This window comes from Poecilia mexicana, unplaced genomic scaffold (assembly GCF_051168715.1).
Source record: "Poecilia mexicana isolate PSO_F unplaced genomic scaffold, ASM5116871v1 scaffold_11, whole genome shotgun sequence".
NCBI classification, from domain to species: Eukaryota; Metazoa; Chordata; class Actinopteri; order Cyprinodontiformes; family Poeciliidae; genus Poecilia; species Poecilia mexicana.
In genome coordinates this window covers 19172224-19193328 of record NW_028263380.1, presented here as the reverse complement: position 1 = coordinate 19193328, position 21105 = coordinate 19172224, and the positions used below count along the sequence as shown (strand labels likewise).

At 39.4% G+C, this 21105-nt stretch overlaps 1 long non-coding RNA gene across 1 annotated transcript in view; it reads left to right on the top strand.

Moving 5' to 3' along the window:
* Positions 1-21105, top strand: part of LOC148156467 (uncharacterized) — a 261721-nt gene that overhangs the window by 96129 nt on the left and 144487 nt on the right. The window lies entirely within an intron of this gene.

Sequence of the window (21105 nt, the reverse complement as noted above, 5' to 3'; positions counted from 1 at the left end):
CTGTTTTTAGATGACAAGAAATAGAATTAGTTATGTTTAAAAAGTTTGAATTTTGGATCCAAACATCTGTACATTACGATGTAAGAAGTTTCACAGCAAGAAAAATCTGTATTTGTTGGTTCACAGCTAAATATTTTTCCTGTATCAAAGAGTCACATAAATGCAAAATTAATTTGAGCTTTTGTACAATTTTTATCTGTAGAATATTTTCACACAAATTTACTCCTACCTTTCTCTCTTGCTCTCGATGAAGGCAACGCTTTTTTTCCTCTGCTTCCTCCATGCCCTTGTCTGCCCTGCTTGCTGTTTTTGTCCTGTCTTTTTCTATATTTTTGGAGCCTTTTGTTGCACATCATCCAAATCTACAAATTATCAATCTGGTCAACCAATCTCTCAAAGCAACGGATCAAATTTTTGACTGGACACAGGAGAGCCCTCTTGTCCTGCGGGGACACACCTGGAGGGATTCACCCTGGATTTATTCATGATAACAGGATTTCTGCTGTTTGGAGCTTGTGGATTCCTGGATTATCAACAAATTTGTGATGGACTTGGCTGAATTAGCGAACACTCAGACTGTTGGTGTGGACAGAGACGAGGACTCTAAAACTCACTAATGGGATGGAATCGATCTTGGAGAAGTTGCTAGTTTCGGCTCAGTGGAACGACCAAACTAATTTGGATAATTGGGAACTGAGATGTATCGGAAAGACTTTAGGGAAGATTGAAATTCATAATCTACCCAACCTAAGACTTTCTGTTTCTTAATTGGCTTTCCCCGTGTGGCCTTGGAAGGGCTGCATATTTCTAATCTCCTTGAAGATATGTAAATGTAACGCTCTTGCTTATTCATCCCATCCTGTATCCATGGAGCTGAGCGCTCCCAATGACATCATACCTCTATCGGACTAAGCCAGGAACCACAGCCACCTGGCTTCATGGCCCTTTGACGTCACTGCCTTCACTCATGTCTTTGTTTTGTCTGAATGTTGCCATCTGCCCTAATGTGTCCTTTCCTCTTTTCCTTTGGTTTGTTATTGTGTTTGTATTTCCTTTTAACTCATGTAAAGCACTTTGAATTGCCTTGTTGCTGAAAATGTGCTATATAAATAAAATGGCCTTACCTTACCTTACCTAACGGGAAGCTGTAGAAAATAATCAGAAATGCTTAAAACCACATTTAAATGTATCAAATTGTTACAACTACATTACACTAAGTTCAATTGATCAAATCTGCTGCTGTAGCTTTCTCGTCTAAAGCAATGCTAACTGTATTAAAGCTATGTAACTTTTACAAAAATATGTTTTTCCATATTTGTTGAAACTGTCATCATTCCATAACAATATGGTATGAGAGAGATAATCTTTGGAAAAATTCAGGCGCTTCCACCTTGTCAGTGATACTATGGTGGTGTAAAATGCACTGCTCCAGGTCAAAAACAACCAATCTGAGCGAAGAGAAATGTCTTAGTGCTGTCAATTAATCTTGTGTACATGCTGATCATTGTGCTAACAGCAGAGAAATAACTTACCATTGTAGAATAACTATTAATCTGCCGTCATCAATGCCCAGGCTAACTAGCCATAGCATTCATGGCAGGCTATGTTGTGATGAAGCGCTGATGGGACATCCTATCCATTCTCCTCACCCACATTTACAAGAAATGGCAGCATTATGCAAACAACACAGAGCTGCAAGTAAAAGTGAAACTTAAAAAAAGCTACATGCGTGACTCGGTATTTAAATTATGTTTTTATGGAGTTGTGTGGTTTGTTTTTCTGTTAAATGCAAATATGCTTCGTTCCTGTTGCTCACGTAAAATGTTTCTTCTCAACTTTGAACAGCTTTTCAGTCTGAAAGCAGGATTTCATGTATTTTGTTCTCAAAACTTTTGCTTACATTTTTATTTTGAAAGCAGGACTTCATGTCTGTCTTCTCAAAATTTGTAAATGTTGCACTCAAAACTTCTGTTAAGACTAACGTTGTGTTCACACTGCAGCCTGAAGTGACCCATCTGATATAAAGTTGTGTTAATCTATTATAGCTTAAATAGAGGTATTTACAGTTTTCTTTGTTCAAGAAAGAAAGTAAGTAAGGTGCAGATGTTCATAAGTGTGGTACACGCTAATAATGTGCAGACAGCTCCAACCTGCTCCGCTCCTATCAATCACACATACCAGAAGATTTACACCTCACTCACTTTGCTGTTACAAAATTAATGACAAAATGGAGCTGGATGATGCTAAACAAAAGCTGAACATGACACTGTTTACTCACTAAAAACAAAAGCAGTAAAATTTAGTTAGCATAGTATGTCAGGTTTATATTTATGACTTCATCTGTCAGGTAAATTTGTTCATGGGTTTATTTTAGGTGGCCTTTTCTGGGAACGTTCCTCTCTTTTCCTTGTTTTCTCCATTTATGTCAGTAATTGTTGTTTCCTGGAGTCTCAAACACTGAGAGGAAACTTTGTAACTTTATAAAATGACAGATGTCACTGACTTTTTTCTCATCTGCTCTTAAATTTCTTAAAATCAGGACATGATGTTGCTTTTTGAGGTCATTTAGTTTCATGTCAGCGGACAGGTGTTGTTTAAGTGAATACTTGATTTTATGGATCTTGTAATTATGTTAAGGCTATGAGTTCAAAAACTGTGAATGAAAATTAATTCATAATATTTTCACTTTTCTCTAGATTTTTTTCCTTTAAATTGTATTTTTGTATTTACCCAGGCCCTCTTTGCCTGACATTAAAACCAGTTTGACTTGAAACATGTAACTTTGTCAGTAAAATTAAAACAGAAGAAATCAGTATGTAACAATATTTTTCACATCTTTGTATTTCTGTGTTTAGTCAGTTTATATCAGCTTTAGCTGAAGTCCTTACAAAACACTGATATGTTCTTTAATGAAGACAAAACACTTTGTATTGTTTAAAACTGGTGGGGTGGCTAATTGGGTTCATTAAGTTCTGGTATATACCACGCAGGTTTACCTATGTTGAGTAAATCCTTACTCATCCAATTACCATACACACATTTGATGTAACATAAATAACACCAAACAACCAGCTAACTGAATAGTTTCTTTTAATAAGAACTTGGAAAAATAAATCGTTTTTATGAAAACCCTTCTTCTGAACTGTTGTTTCAATATAACCAGAATTCAACTTTTGTCACCAACAGAACTCCATATATTTACCGGAATTTACAGTTTTAAACACAATATCACACATGAGCCCATACTCTCACTCACACACACACTGTGCAGTACCGGTTAAAGTTTTTGTTGCAGGCCTGATGAAGCTTGGGTGCGACGTCGTTACGACAATCCTCTTCTCCCCGTTTAAGCAATAAAACTGACTCAGACCTGCTCGCTCAGCCGACGTCCTCTCTGTCAAGGTTGCTTTGTGTTAAAGCAGTGGTTCTGAACCTTTTTTGAGGTACCGAATCCACCAGTTTCATATGTGCATTGACCGAACCCTTCTGTAGTGATAGATAAAATATGATCCCCCCCCCCCCCCCCCACACACACACACACAAAAAATACTTTGCGGTATTCTGATTTAGTAATGTAATTATATTAGCTGTGTTACCACCCCCATGCCACTAGAGGCAGTACCAACCCCAAAAAGATGTGACTAAGGAGCAGATTTAGACTATAGAATTTGGTAAAAACTGTGAGCTTTGCTGAAGTAATTAAAGACACAAGTTCAAATCCATGCTGAGAGGGACTCCTTCAATCAGTGCTCCTCCGTTACATTGGCTAAGCAATGTAACGTGATCCTCTGCAGCAAGTGATGGCAAAGCGGGGCGTCATCACGACTTTACACAAGTGTGTCTTTACCTCCGCAGCAGAAGCTCCCCCGAACCCCTGAGACCGACTCATCGAACCCCTGGGGTTCAATCGAACCCAGATTAAGAACCACTGTGTTAAAGGAAGAGTATTCTGAATTGGTTAAATTTGGAAAACAATCTGGCTCTCTCTTCCTGTTGAAATCCCGGGTTCTCTCGACGGGGGCATGTGGGCACAAAAACACAACAATGCGTGATGACGTCACAGAATTGTAGAATTTAATCAGAAGAACAGAGACAACAGATTAATTACCTGAGACAAAGAAGATAGAGAAATAGGGCAAAGACGTCTTTGGAGAATTGTAAGGGCAAACCTGATCTGTTACTTTGTGCATAAAGTTTTATAGTCAAAGATTCAAATAAGGTGTATCTTTGCTCATCCAACCAGGAGCTATCTTAGACAGTCTTAGACCTTCCCTTTTTTACTTCCAAGATCAAAAGCCATTTGCTCCTTCGTGTTAAACAAAAGAAGCGAACGGCCTGTCCGGGCCTCCTCTGGCTCTACAGCCATCTGGGCAAAGAGAAACAGAGGTCAGAACTTCACAGTTAGCTGTGAAGTTCTGACCTCTCTCCCGCTCTCTCAGGAACAAACTTTTAATTCTCTATTTAATTCAAGGAAAAGTTTATCTCCAGGAACCCAATTTGTTCTTCTGCACTCAGCAAACTCAAAGATTTAGTCCTGTAGAATGGAGTAAAATTCCTTTTTCTAACTTAAAATAATGTTCAAATAAAAATTAAGACAATCATTCACCATAAACCTGAGCAATTTCCTAATAGTTAACAAAACATTTTCATAACACACAATTTCCATTTGATTCTGATATAGTCACAGATAATACAATTTCAAATTCAAATTGACAAAATTAGTAATTCTAAAACTAGATAATACAATTTTCAGTCAAAGCATGCTATTAACTAAGAAAAATGTCTTACAAATTAAATGTTAGTGGTTCAAAACATTTTATGTATGTTAGGTTTGGAAGACTTCTCATCCTGCTTGCATGAACCGACCAAAGTTCTCTTTCCCACAGTGATTCAAATGATAGTGGCTTGCCTTCCCGCATATGTTAATTTTATGGTCTCCTGTCCTCTCTGATAACTCCCCAGGGGTCCCAGCGGAAGTTCTCCTGCAGATCTCTATTTTCCTTGGTATTTTATTTCAATACTTACCCAGCAATAGTTTAGTTTTAAATTACTAACACAAACCTGTTCACAATTAAGAAGTTTGTTCAAAAAAGTTTAAACCGTATTAAACACTAAAAATAATCATTTTTCCTCAACATTTGCGAGTCCGATTTCTGTTAGAACTCCGCCACATGAGTTGCAGGACTCCTCCTCAATCATGCTAAAGCTAGCTTCGCCATTTTGACACGTTCCTCTAGTCACCTCGGATCAGCCGCAGTTCTCCTCCGCAGTTCTTCACTACATAACACTTCTGCTGGTATCCTACCCACCGGGTACAAGTTTACTTGTGCAGAACGTGCATAAAACAGTCCAGTTCTTGCTCACACTTCAACCTCTGCACGCATTAGCACCGGTCTCCATGAGCTCCCTCCTTGTCTTCTCCCGCGTTCTTCTTCCCATCATCCCCTTGTTCCATTTTTTTTTTCTGTTGAGTTCACTTGTCCCTCGTTAACCTAAACTACTTCACAGATAGGAAATTCAATACAGTCCTTAAATTAATAAGTACACAAGTCCCTTCCAGAAAAGCTTCGGCTTTCTGCTTTTTCCATTATTTCTCATGCTACTCACAACAGTAACCGCTCCCCGCATGTATATAATCACTCGGATTAAAAATTTACAAAACAATAGTACAAGTTTCTCACTTATATTTTCTGTGTACATACAACCAACCTTGTAAATATTTTGTAAATATTAAAGGGCCTTAAGTGCATGGTTTTTAACCAGAGACTACACATATTTTGTATAAAGAGAAATTGATCTTCCTCTTTTTTAAAAAGAGGAAGACCTTTTTAAAAAAGAGGAAGACCAATCAGTGTCAACATGCATGACATCAATCTGAGAACTCTGTCAGGAAGGTGATCAGAGGGACTTGTAAACTGACAACAGTTTTTAAAAGTCTATTCTCTCAGTGTAAGGACTTTAAAACTGGTGTTATGCTCTCTACCTTCCTGGTTTTAGTCATAACTCCAGCAGCAGCGTACTGAATCAGCTGCGGCTGTTTGATTGATGTTTTAGTCAGACCTGTGAAGACGTTGCAGTAATCACTGCGACTAAAGACAAACATATGGATGAGTTTCTCTAGATCTTGCTGAGGCATTCATCCTTTAATCTTGGAAATGTTCTTTTCAGGTGATAGAAAGCTGACTTTGTTACCGTCTTTATGTGACTCTGAAGGTTCAGGCCACAGTTCATCACTACACACAGGTTTCCATGGAGTGAAAATAGTCTCAAAATATCTTTGCGTGCGTAAAAAATTGGTGTGTGTGTAAAATGTTTTGTACGTGCGTAATAGGATTTGTGCGTGTGTAAAAAGATTTGTGTGCGTGTGTAATACTCGATTTGTAAAACTTAAGAATAAAATAAACCCCCTCCTACGCCTATACATGTTGAAAAAGTACACACAAATCACCTGGTACGCACACACAAAACTGCATTTACACACAGATCCAGTTACGAGTACACAACTATTTTTGAGACTCATTTCACGCTTCGGGGAAGCTCCCAGATTTGTGTGTAGATGGTGCATTTACATGCTAGTAAAAGCTGGGACATCTGAGTTTTGCTCTGAGTTTAGTGTTTTTATCCTCTGACGTTTCTCACTGTGCTTGTGCCGAAGTAGCAAATACGTTAGTTCGCTGGAAAACTGTAGATCTCAGCACTTCCTTATAATATCCTAAAATTACTTCTAGACATACTGTGCGTTTTTGAATGGTACAGGAGTGACCTCATGATTTGACTCAGGTGTGTTAAAGAATAGACATTCTAAAGATTGGAGGACACCGACCCTTATGAACTGGAGTTAAAGCCCTGCTGTACAATTGTCATTCAATCGTAATCACATTTACTTGCATACAGTGGAAACTTTACCCGTGTTGAGGTAGATGAGGAGTATTAGTGTCTTTACTTTAAAACCATTTTGGTTTCCATTTGTTGAAAGTAAATTACAAACATTTAGCCATAGTTTGACCACTGCTTTATGACAGAAAAAAAAGTTTGATGTCACAAATATATGATTTTAATAGAGGCATTATTCAATTTGTACTGTAGAAAGAAGATGGCAAAAGTGTTTCCTGAATTAACTTTAATGTTCATTTCACTGCACACAAAGGACAGATTAAATATTTAAGATTGCAACAAATCTGTTGAATCTTTAACAAAATAAATTCAGATTAACATGGGTGGATTCACAGCTACCTAAAGTTAACAATGAAATGTCTTAAAACTTAATGAATGTTCAAATATTTACTATAATCAATTAAAAGAAAACACCATAAAGCTGTGTATTCAAAGATGACCAAGCCCAGTCTGGACAGATTCAGGAGACACCATAACATCTATCAACAGAGCAGGTTAACTACTGTAGTTTGAAAAGCGCCTCGGTCCAGTCGACAGCTCAGTTTGAAGCTTCAGGTTTTGGTGTTGAACCTCCTAGAATCTCAGCTGCTGCAGATTGTCTGAAGATGCAGAGAAAAGTACAAATAGACAGTTAATGTTAGAAAAATTATGTTGATTTTCCTGAACAGCTGATGCACTGACAGACCTGACTGTGACAGAACATTACTGAACCTGAAAATGACTTGAATCATCACAATGTATGTAGAAATGTTTATTTTTATGTTGATCAAATGTTTTACATTAAATGTTTTGCTGTGGAGGCTACACAGCAAATTCAAAAGTGTTAAATGTTTTGGTGTTAGTAGACTTTGTGCAAAAGCAGAGTTAATTTTACTCTAATAGAGTCACTTTCTGTTTATGTAACTCTGGGGTGTATATTATTAGTAGTTAAAATCCAGTGTTAAAACAAAGTGTTTCCGTATCAAATCTAGAGGTGTTAAAATGGAATCAATAACTCTTGACTTCTGAACTCTGAACTCCACCAGCGGCTCTAACACTGAAGGAGTTAATTCACTGCCTCCGCCCCAGAATCACAGATTCCCACCGAAGCGAAGCGACAGAAGCCAAGTCATTTCAGGACTATTTACTCTCCACACGTTTGAGTTATTTACTGCACTCGGTAAGTAATTTTTTTCTGAGATGGTTTATAACTATTATTTTGAGTTGAGCTCAACCTGTATGACAGACGGCTCGGTGTTAGCATATTTAGCATGCCGAATGTTAGCGGAGTATTTGTTGGAAAAATATCGAGCCAGTGAAGATTTAATCAAATTATTGGCTAACTTGAACAGATCCGTAATAATCTGGAGTACGTTTTTCATTATATTGAACGTTTACATGCATATTGGTCAGATTTATCAACCTTTCTGATCGATTTTTTTTCCTTTGAAAAAATGTAAAAGGCTTTTTCAGGTTGAGAGCATTATTCCCGCTGTTGTGTCGTCTTAAATACGTTTTGCAGCATGTTTTAATCCTTTATTGCCTTTTTGTATATATTAGAACCAGTCTGGTTAAGGATGAATCTCCAGTCGTCAGGCTAACCTCCCCCTCCTGATCCCTCCATGGATTCTTCGAAGATTCAAGCTCCAAATATGATTATTTTAGTGTTAATATCTCTGAAACTCCACATTTCTGTAATGGAGGCTTGTTGTTATAGTTGTAGTAAAAATGTATTCCTTCGCTCCATTCCTTATTGTTCTGTTTTTTGTTTGTTATGATCCAGAGACCAACACCGGCTGTTGTACTCAGAGACTGAAGACTGTCTAATGCAGTAGAGGAGCATGTTGGTGTCTCCGGCCAAACGTCACGAACAGCCCAACAACCTGAAGACAACCTGTTAGTGATATTGAGGATTAGAAAGGTGGCTATACTCTTAAATATCTAAGTAAAAGAAATAATGCACAGAGACGTAGTTCTTGCTGCTAGGCCATAGACGAGCTGGAGATTTATTACACTTCCACGGATTCCTCCTTACAGTTTCTTCAGTTCAATACAAAATCTTCATCGTCATTTCTTGTCACATAAAATCTCCTCGAAGTCTTAACATCAACCTATTTTATACCTTCTCATCTTCATCAGTGTGTGTTGGAAAGTTTCAACCAATGGCGTGCTACTGTTGTTTTGCAGAAAGATTCTGGCACGCTTTATACTGAGTGTGTATTGGACGACCTTTAAAATATTTTGGACCTCACGAACTCAACATCTGCTCCATTTCAGAATTGCTGATTAGGACAATTTATCTCAAGTTGTTGATTTTATCTTGCACAAACAGACATCCTTTCCAGTAAATTCTGGCTCCATTTGCGCTTTGCACGCAAATGGAAGGAAAGAATTCGGTCAGGTTGACCTAGTGCGAAGCCAAAGTCTTCGCCGAGGCGCCAGTGTCATTTTTCCGCCAAACAACTCCTTAGATAGTATTTCCGCTCTTACATAATCCCCCCTATTCCGCTTTCAAGTGGAATCCTAATTAACCTTAGCAGTTGTTTGGTTATTTGCTATACTAAGTTTACATATCTACCTGTGAGTACACTCTGTATATGAATCTTAGAAATATATATAAAAGTCACTTAAAAGTGAAATAAAATGAATAATGGGGGTAAACAGTGTTTCATGAGTTACTGTAACTAATACAACAATTCCAATACATTGATTAAACATTGCTTGGTCATTGCTTCCATGATTGTTCTTCCATCTGTATAAGGTCGAAAAACCCTGTTGGCCTTTTGTTGCTTTCCAGGGAAAAAAATTACCTTATGGCCCCCGCTCGCCATGGGCGACCACCAGTATTCCATATTCTGGCACAAATGTAACACAATCATGGATCCACAGTGACCAAAATCATAGATATACATGGTAACAATAATACTTCAACATTGATACATAATCTTGATGACAATTATGAAGAAGTGTCCATGACGCACATATAATCAGAGTGATTGTGTGATTTAAATGCTAATCATAATGATCAAAGTATTGGTCGCTTAATGCTTGTGCTCATCCACGCTCTCTTACATTATCATTCATACTCACATTCTTGTTCATACTGTCTCACACATTCATTCTCATTCACACGTGTTCCTAGTGTGTTAACTATGTGTGGGCCACCCGTGTTGTATTGTATATAAAGTGTATATAATATGTGTAATGAGTATGTGTAATGGTGTATGCAAACAGTGTCTTTCCATGAGTCCGTTTATTCCAACCCAAGTTGACTTCAATTCCCTTGAACCTTTTTGATCTTTCAACATTCCATAAGCCATTTTAGTTCAGGCATCAATTGTCCTTGAGCTCAGCAGTCCTTCGAATCGGTCATAGGTTCACTGGTCCGGGCGGCCTTGTGCTTAGTCCGTCTGATGTTTACCGTCCTTGGTCATCCATCTGTATACAGTCCCTACAATCCATTTCCTCATGATAGGGATCACACAACACACAAGCAGAAAAATAACAATTAGTATTACTACCAGAGTTATTCCTATTTTAACTACAAAGGCTCCCCATTCACCTAAAATTTCCTCCAGACTTTTCCATGACCAAGTGTTCTTTCCTGCATTTTCTTTGAATTCCGATTTCAGTTTCTTCAACTTAGTCATTACTGCTCTAAATGTACCTTTTGGCGAGGTATTCATAGGGATATAAGTACAGCATTCATTAGCAAACATATGGCAAACTCCTCCCATATTGGCTAAGATCCAATCTAATGCTTGTCTGTTTTGTTTTGCCATTCTACTGGTTTCATGGAGTTGTTCTCCTAGGGCCATAAATCCTTCAACTGTAAAGTTGATCATTCTCTGTTGATTGTAATAAACATAGTTAATCCATTCAACATTTTTGTTAATTGTGATCCAAGGTAAGATAGATTCAAAACCTGCGCGAAGTTCATGTTGCGCTTTGAATTCATCTGGAATTCCTCTTGGTTGACCTATAAGATTTAAATATACTCCTTCATTCAACCCATAATCCCCCAGGCTTCTACGAAGCCTTGTTTTATTGTTGTGCATTCCTATTAAGTCTTTAACTCCTTCATACACTAGGGTTACTGGTAATTTCATTCGTCTGAATTAGTTTGAAATTCGGTATCTGTTAAACTTGCTGTCCATTTCCATTGTAAGTGCACATATCTAGTTTTACAAATCAATTTTGTGGGAACATCTAGATTGAACCTTGCTGGAAAGAACACTGGTATGTACTTGTCTGGATTTCTATAAGTTGTGTGATACTTATCTTTGTCATTGGAGATGGATCTTGTGTTGTGAACAGTCATTGTTGAGTCACCGTTTGTCCCCCCTGGAGGCTGTCTTTGAGTCCATTCTCTGTCACTGTGGTTCGTCGTGGTTGGTTTGTCCCGTGGTGTCGGCTGCAGGTTGTGTAAGTTCGTTTCTGCTGTCACTGCTGCTTGGTTCACCACTTCTGTCAATATCCACAGTTGGACAGTTATCAGTATCAGTCTCATTGCTGTGAGGTTTCTGCTCATCTTCCTTGTAAAACTCAAGTTTCACTTTCTTTATTTTGAACTTTAGTGCAATGAGTCAAATGATGCCAAGTGGTACTTCCTTCTACTTGGACAGCCGTTGGGGTTGCTCTCTTGACTTCATAAGGTCCTTCCCATCGGGCCTCATGCCATCTCCGTCTGTACACCTTGATGTACACCAATTCTCCAGGTTTCACCGGTGGTTCCCACACCGTCGACTCTGGACTTCTGGATTTTTCCTGCAAATAGATAGCTCTATGGATAGCAGTTAGTTGTTCAACATAGTCTTTCAACTCAGTTTGCAATTGCTCAAGGGGAGGTCCCTTGAAAGGTAACCTCCATTGCGGCACAGGCATAGGTCTGCCAGTCAGCATTTCATGCGGTGTTAAATGTGTGCTTCTGTGCATTTGCATGCGATAGCTCATTAGTGCTAGTGGCAAAGCATCTACCCAGTTTAGTTTAGTTGATGCACAAATTTTCCGAAGCTTTGCTTTCAACGTGGCGTTGATGCGTTCCACCATTCCCTGGCTCTGAGGGTGGTAGACTGCGCCAAAACGTTGTTTGATCTGTAGCTTTTGCAAAATGCCTTTAACAACTTTTTGTACAAAAGCTGAACCATTGTCTGAACTGATTTCAGATGGAATTCCAAATCTTGGAATTACTTCTCTTGTCAAAAATTTGATAACTGTGTCTGCTCCTAAGGTTTTTGATGGTACTGCTTCGACCCATCGACTGAAACGATCAATTATCACCAACATGTACCTTTTACCTTGAACTGGTTTGAGCATGTCTACATAATCTATCACCAGGTGTTTGAAAGGTCCGTCTGGAACTGGAATGTGTCCAATACCTGGCTTTATGCCTTTCCGAGCATTGTTTTCGGCACATATTTCACACTGGCTAAGAATTTCATTCACCATGTCTTGCATGTATGGAGACCAGAAACCTTGTTTTTTCAATTTGTCCATGACTTTTCCTCGGGCACAGTGGTCTAAGCCATGGGCTTCTGAGACCAATAATGTTAATAATGCTACTGGTGCTATTAGTAGGCCTTGGTGTGACCTCCATAAGCCATTTTCACTCATCGTAGCACCTCTTCGTGCCCAAAGATCACGTTCACTGTTACTTGCTTGTTGTTGCATCAAAATGACATCTTCCGGTGTTACAGCTGGTTCTAAAGCTATCACAGGTGCCAAGATAGCCATTTGGCTCCTGGATGCCATTTTTGCTGATTCATCTGCCATGTTATTACCTCTCACAACGATGTCATTGCCTTTGCGATGTGCTTGACACTTGATCACTGCCAGCTTCGAAGGAAGCATCATGGCAGCAATTAATTCTTTCAGTTGTGCTTCGTGCTGCACTGGGGTTCCGTCTGCTCTTTTGAAACCTCTTTGTTTCCAAATTGCGGCAAATAAAAAGCATACGCCATGGGCATAGGCTGAATCAGTGAACACATTTGCGACTTTTGATCTAGCCATTTTACAGGCTTCAGTTAATGCTTTAAGTTCCGCAAGTTGTGCAGAACATGGTTGGTCACATCTTTCAGCTTTGATGGTTACAAAATTTTCACCTATTTGTTGTACCACTGCAAAACCTGCGTGGTTTCCTAGGTGGTCTCTGAAACATGACCCATCAACAAAGTATGTGACTTCTGCGTCAGGCAATGGAGTGGATTCCAAATCAGGTCTGAGTCTTGTGTATTTCATTGTTTCTGCTACACACTCATGTGGTTCTCCGTCACAATCCAAGGGAATCACATTTGCTGGATTGTTGGTGATACATCTTTGAATAGTTATGTCAGGATATGTCAGAAGTAGCATATACTGCAAACTTCTTGCTTGTGTTACGACAAACTTTCCTAGATTTATTAACTCTGCAATTTTGTGGTGAGTTAATATTGTAACTGGATAACCCATTGTTATGGTTGAAGCTTTTTCATAAGCATGGTAGACTGCTGCTAGCCCCTGATAACATGGTGGCCAGCCTTGTGCTACATTGTCCAACTTTGTGCTGTAATAAGCAATTGGTTGTTTTCTTCGACCTGTACATGTTTCTTGCATCAAAACTGCTGTGACATACATGTCTTTTTTGTTCGCAACATATAGGTAGAATGGTTTGTCATAGTTTGGAACTGCTAGTGCTGGTGCACTTTGCATTTCACATTTTAAAGATTCAAATGCTACTTTTGCTTCTAAAGTCCAATTTATCAGATTCTTTTGGTTTTGATGACCTGGTTCTTTCATGAGTTCTCTGAGTGGTGCTGTTTTTTCTGCATAACTTTCTATCCAATCAGCATTGAAACCTGTCATACCGAGAAATGTCATCATTTCTCCAACTGTTCGTGGGCATGGAGCTTTGCTGACACCCTCTAGTTGAGAAGGTGATATGCCAATGCTCCCTTCTGAGAGTTGTCTACCCAGGTATTCTACCTGTGTCTGACAATACCGTAATTTGTCTTTGGAGGCTTTGTAACCTCCTTCAGCCAGTCTTTCAAGGACTTTTATCGAATCCTGATGGCAATCATCCAATGTAGGTGACGCAATTAGAATGTCGTCAACAAACTGAAGCAATGTGCTATTTATTTCCAATCCTTCTAAGTCCTGTCTGAGTGCTTGATTGAACAAATGAGGGCTGTGTTTGAAACCTTGGGGTAATCGCGTGTAGCTGTACTTCTTACCTCTGTAAGTAAATGCGAACAAGTATCGAGATTGTTCCGCTAAGGGAATGGTGAAAAATGCTGAACAAAGATCAATCACTGTGAAAAATTTTGCTTCAGCAGGGATTGCGGTTAAAAGTGTGTGTGGGTTGGGCATTTCTGCCGATGATCTGTCTTCTACTACATCGTTTATTGTGCGAAGGTCATGTACCAGGCGATACTTTGACTTATCTGCTTTCAGAACTGGAAAAATTGGCGTATTGCATGGACTTTCAATTTCCACCAACACTCCTGCTGTTAACAATCCTTCAATGGTTTTGCTGATTCCTTCTTCTGCTTCTGGTTTTAATGGATATTGAGGACGGAATGGAAGTTTAGCATTTGGTTTCAGTTCAACTTTAAATGGGTTAGCTGATTTCACTGATCCTACATCTGTTTCATGTTTTGACCATACTGATTCAGGGACTAGCTTTAACATGTCCTGCATTAATGGGTTTTCAACTGACTCATCTTTTTCTTCTGTTTGTTTTGTGTCATTAATCGGTACTGTTACCACCTGTGGTTTTGCTGTCATAGTAGTTTCACTTATTATTTTAATCATTGTTGCATCTTCTGATTGGAAAATTAATGGGCTTTCTGTCTGTTCCCATTTAATCTGTGTTGCAATTTTCATCATTGGTCCAAGATCTTTGGCATGAAAGTTTTTATTTACAAACAAAGTTATGTGGGGTACAGATTCTGCAACGTTGTACCATTGAGAAATGAAATCATTAATTTCTACATTTAGCGCTGCTCCTTGTTTCCCAACAATGATATATTGGGACTCAAGGTTCACCGCTTCACCTTGTGTTTCTTTGTCCCATTGTTCTTCAAACTCTGTACTTTTTGAAATGTCATAGTACATTGTGCAATGATAGTCTAGAAATGGTTTCTTAGCTTCTGGAATTTGAATTTGAATGTACTGTCCCCATTTGGAAATTACCTCTTCAATAGAGTTATTAATGTCTCCAAGCCAATAAACTTTGGCTTCATGTTGTTGCATGAACATTTGAAGATCCACACCTTCTTTTTCAACATACACACCTTGAGGAGAACACCAGATTTTTATTTTTAATTTGCATAGAGCGTCTCTTCCCAACAGGTTTATTGGGGTTTGATCAGATACCAAAATTGGTATTTTTATCTCATTGTCATCTGTTGTAAGTCGAACAGGAGCTGTCATTTGGATTAATTGTCTTGTTCCCGAGAACCCTACTGTTGATACAAATTTATCAGACATGGGGAGATGCGTTGCATAGTTTGGACTTACACAAGTGTAAGCTGCTCCTGTATCGACCAACATTGGAGTGTCTCTGTTTTCAATTTGAATTTTCAATATTGGTTCATCGTCAGCACCTGTAGTTAGAATTGGGTACTGACTCTCTCCCCTAGGGTCCTCTGGGCATCCCTAGTATCCAAAATTTGGTGGATTGTATTGAGCTGGTGAATTTTGTTGAACTGGTGGATCGTATGGGACTCCTTGAAGATCATATGGAGTTCCCTGTTGATTATATGGAACTGCTTGGTGATTGTATGGGGCTGTCGGTGGACCTGGTCTGGCTCTGCCACGCGGCCGTCTTTGGAATGAGTTGTCACCATTTCGGCACTGGTCAGCACGATGTCCAAAACAACCACATGTCCAGCACGCTCCGGGTGCTCTGGTCGGACCGCCTCGTCCCCTGTTAGGCCATGAGGGGCTTCTTTGCTGTCTTCCTCGAGGCACAAATGGACGTGAGTTCCATGGTTGTGAATAAATATTCACCACTGGTTGAGAAGGCTGAGTCATTTGCGAAGTTGGAGTATACATCTGTGGCGCTGAATTCACAGAGTTAGGAAGGTTGGCTACATTTGGGGCAGGATGCTGGTCCCCCCTTACCACTGCAGCTTGGGTCTTAGTCTTGTTTTTTTCTTGAAGTTCTCCAAGCTGTAATTGAGCCAATTTCCTTTGAATGTTTTTGTCTTGGTCAGTGCGTTTTTGTTAATCTTTTCGGTATTTTTCTATTGCGTGTACCACATGATCACGAAATTCTTTGTGTGGCATAGACATCAGAGCCACCACCTCTTCAAGTTTGGTGCGCACTGGCTCTGGCATTACATCCACCAATGATTTTCGAAACACACCTGCAATCATTGGGTACTCATCAACATCAAACTCCATTATCTCGTTCCACCTTCTCAACTGCCTGGCAACGTAGGATGCTGGATTCTCCGAGTCACCAATTGGTTCCGCTTTCATGTTCTTAGGGTCCACTTTGTTTGGAAATTCTGCCCTCAAGGCTGCCCAGATCATTGTCCGGCATGCATTTAGTTCAATCCCGTCTGCTCTTTCTTGTAGCATCCAGGGATGATCCTTCAAAATGTTCTGCATGGTGGGAATTCCAACAACTTTTGCTAGAATGGCTTTGATGTCTCCAAGTGCCAAGATTTTGCCAACTGTCTCTTCTTCAAGTGCTCTTATCCATCTTCCTGCACCATTATGAATGTCTGGCAACCGCGAGACTAACCCTACCAGATCCATCGAGGCAAATGGCAAATATTGAGCAATATCTCCTTTTAATATGATTGGTAATTGTTTTGAGGGGTCATAACGATCAGGTTTGCGTATGTCAGGTCTGGATCTCAAATCGTATTCTTTTTGGTTTGGGGCTTTTTGTTCTTTGACCGGAGTGCTTGTACTTGGACCAGCCATTGCTCCGTCTTCACCATTATCACATCCTGGCTCCTTTTCAGCTAATTGCCTAAGGCCTTCATCAATTTCTTCCTCTATGTCCTGTATCTGTTTGGTTTGCTTTATGTTCTATATTAAAGACTTCTGGACCTAACCTTAACCAATAAGCGTCTCCGCTTCTGCGTCTTTTCAGATGACCAGTGTAGCCATCAAAAAATTTACTATTATAATTTCTAGCGTAGCAGTCAAGAATTTTAATATTTCCAACTGTCCGTGTTGTGGAGCATCCGGCACCAAAGGTTTGACTTCTGGTTTGGACTGGCGGTAATGATGTGTCATATCTGCCAGCTGGCTTATAGCCATCTGCATTTGCATATGATGTCGGTAGTTCCATGCTTTTTGAGTGCTTATTATTTGTGCTACTGTCTGTAGCACCTGTGCTCGTCTGTGGTGGACCTCTGGGTGGAGCTGGTGTTTGAGCTACTGGTGATCGTGGTGTGTGCCCTGTAGAGAGTCTATCTAATTGAATTTCCAGTTCATTGTCTTTACCTTGTTTAATGTCCCTAATTTGATCATCATTCCTGTATCCAAAATCACCTGTGATATTCAGAACTCCTGTCAGGGCTGGATACAACCCAGCAGGGTTCTTTTGATCATCGTCTGGTTTTTCATTATTATTTTTCAGCTCAGCAAGCTGCTGCTTTAAGTTTTTCCGGTATTTTTCACCTTCTTCTTTGAATAGCTGTAAAATGTTTAATTCTAGTTCTCTTTTGGCTTGTCTTTTCTTTCCTTTGTTTTTTGCTTTGTAGTCTGCAATCCGAGTTTCCATTTGTTCACAAAGGGATAAGTCAAAGCTCCCATTTTCTGGCCATGGGCACGGAAGTCCTTGCGTTCTCTTTTGCCACTTCTTAGAAATTTTTGGAATTTGAGAAGCATATTCTGGGTTTTTTGAACCAATAATGACAATAGGTATGTTGCTCATCTTGCTTATTTAGCAGTTGTCTCACGATTAGAATTCTGTCTTTTGCAGTTTTGTTGTCCTTCAACTTTTTAATTTTTCCAATTTAGTAAAAAATAAGTTGATTTTTAGTTAGTTATTCTTATAATATTTGTTCCTTGTAGTCTTATTGCTTATAGTTGCTAAATATTAAGTGTGTTAAATAGTTTTCAATAAGTGTAACAGTTAACCAAGTTTTTTTACAGTTATTCAACTCTATTTACAGTAAAATATACATTTGAAAAATGTTTAACATAGTTCAGTGTCACAGAAACAATGATTATTTGGATAAAAGTCTGTATTATGTGAGTCAACTCAAGGCTTTAGGCTTAGACCTCTTCACCGTTACAAGCAGAGGAGAGAAAAAAAGGAAAAAACTAAACTTCAGTCTGCTTCAGTCCGAAATGAGCAAAGGTGGGGGCCAACTTTGCGTAATAGGAAGTGGGCCGTCTTAAATATTATGGACTACAAATGGGTGTTAACAAAGAATGGTCTCAATCACGACAGATCTGGGACCGAATGACGTGTGGTGGAGAGAGAGAGTAAAAGAGAGAGAGAGAGAGGGGGGCAGGATAGGGGCAGGGCAAGAGAGAAAAAGTGAGAGAGGAAAGAGAGTGAGGAGGGAGGAAGGGAGGTCACGGGGTAGGGAGAGAAGGGGTGGGAGGGAAAGTTCGTGTGTGTGTATTTCACGTCGGGGTCACCACTTTTATTGAGGATTAGAAAGGTGGCTATACTCTTAAATATCTAAGTAAAAGAAATAATGCACAGAGACGTAGTTCTTGCTGCTAGGCCATAGACGAGCTGGAGATTTATTACACTTCCACGGATTCCTCCTTACAGTTTCTTCAGTTCAATACAAAATCTTCATCGTCATTTCTTGTCACATAAAATCTCCTCGAAGTCTTAACATCAACCTATTTTATACCTTCTCATCTTCATCAGTGTGTGTTGGAAAGTTTCAACCAATGGCGTGCTACTGTTGTTTTGCAGAAAGATTCTGGCACGCTTTATACTGAGTGTGTATTGGACGACCTTTAAAATATTTTGGACCTCACGAACTCAACATCTGCTCCATTTCAGAATTGCTGATTAGGACAATTTATCTCAAGTTGTTGATTTTATCTTGCACAAACAGACATCCTTTCCAGTAAATTCTGGCTCCATTTGCGCTTTGCACGCAAATGGAAGGAAAGAATTCGGTCAGGTTGACCTAGTGCGAAGCCAAAGTCTTCGCCGAGGCGCCAGTGTCATTTTTCCGCCAAACAACTCCTTAGATAGTATTTCCGCTCTTACAGTGACTGGACATCTCTCTGGTGGAGTGCAGAGAGGAACTGTCTCTTATCAGCAGAAACATAAACTGGATAAGAAATGATGGATCTGAATATCAGGTTGGTCTGTTATGTACTGTAATATCTGGCAATCTACCTGTTAAAAGTAAATGTACTCTATCAAATATTACATGAACTGCATGCATTGATACAGGCTTTACTTTCTCCACCTTGTACTTTGAACAATTTCATGCATATTGTATTGAAGAAAAATGTATTAAGCATACTGCATTTTGTATTGCACTGCTGATATGTTAGACCTTTTAATAAGTAATATGTGAATGAAAGTGACGTGAAACATGCACATTATTCCACGTTGTAATATGTTTTGTAGTTATGGTGCACGTTTTGAAATAAATGCATTTGAGAAAATCATTGCCTCTTTATTAAATGTTTATTTTCCAAAGAATTTTTAAAAGTTCAAAACAATATAGTACCTATTTAACATTAATTACAAATAACTCTTAAGAAGTTAAAGAAGTACTCTGTGAGAGTTAATATTAAGATTTAACACTGAATTAGTGTTAGTAAGTGTTAAATCAGGGGTCCCCAAACTTTTTCCTGCGAGGGCCACATAGCTGTTCCTTTCTCTGGTCGGGGGCCGGTCTTAGTCTTTGGAGAAAATAACCTTAGAAAATTCTTGTCGACGGGGGGGACGACACAGTCGCGCTTTTAGATAGATTTTTACCCAGAATGCAAATGGTAAAAACCGTGAGTGAAACGGTGACTGGGACTGACTAGTACAGAGGTTCCCAAACTGTGGGGCGCGCCCCCCAGGGGGGGCGCCGTGTCATTGCAGGGGGGGCGCGGGAAGCCGTCTGGATGAAAAAAAAAAATACATGAACACTGTATGCGCTGGGTTTTTGCCTTAGAATGGCCAACTCTCTGTTATTCCTATGTCAATTTGATACAGTAGAGGCTTCCACACTTCCCATATTTGTGTCATCTGTCACTTTTATCAGCAGTTAAAACTGTTTAATCCATTGTTAACATGTTGTAACCTGTTTTTCCGAGCCGTCTTTAAACGCAACATGAGCACTACGACGCTCGCGCTGGGTTTCCACCTGTGAAGGAGACCTGCTGCTGCTGTGCGGAGCTACGTGTTAGAATCACGGCAGCAAACCAGCAAAACGCAAAGAACTTTTCAGTTTTTCCCTCCAAACTAACCGACTGAGTTGAGTAAAGCTGTTGGATACAGGTAATGTTAGCTAAAAGATGACTAGCTAATATCAATACAGAACCTTAAGCTTAACAAGTACCTTGTAGGCTACCGATGTTGGTGTCTATTTTCAGCTACGTACATTCATTTTGCCCCCAAAAAAGTCGATGCTCCCCTCCCCCGTCACACGTGTCTTTTCAACAAGACAGCCATTTGTAATCCATAGGGGGGGCCGCAGAAAATGTTTGGAAACCAGTGGGGGGGGCGCAGAAGAAAAAGTTTGGGAACCACTGGACTAGTTAGTATATATTCCATGGAGGGAAAGTTACTTTCACATCTGCTCAGGCCCCCTGGTGGTTGAAGAAAAATCCACATATAAACCAGAAAAAACAATATATGAAAAAAAAACACTGAATGCTCTCTGGTATGAGCAGGCGGGCCGGATCCGGCATTGTTCAGGGGGCCGGACCAAATGACGTGGCGGGCCGGATCCGGCCCGCGGGCCGTAGTTTGGGGACCCCTGTGTTAAATAATTAACTCCAGCAGATTTGATATTTGACACTTTATTAGAGTTAAGGTACCAACTGTCCAAAAAGAGTTAAATTAACACTTTCTGGTGTGGACCCATATAGACACTTTAAAAGTGTTGAAATCAAATCTGATAGTGTTAATCTGGGCCTCCTGGATTTGCTGTGTATTTTTGAGTGGTGCTATAAATGCATAAAATCTTTATTTTCCTAAGTATGTGTTTATTAGCTGTCAATTGTGTCAAAAATATCAAATGAGAAATAAATTTACTGCTTGTGAAAATCTAAACCATCTGAATATATTTTACCATCTACATTAATCAACTT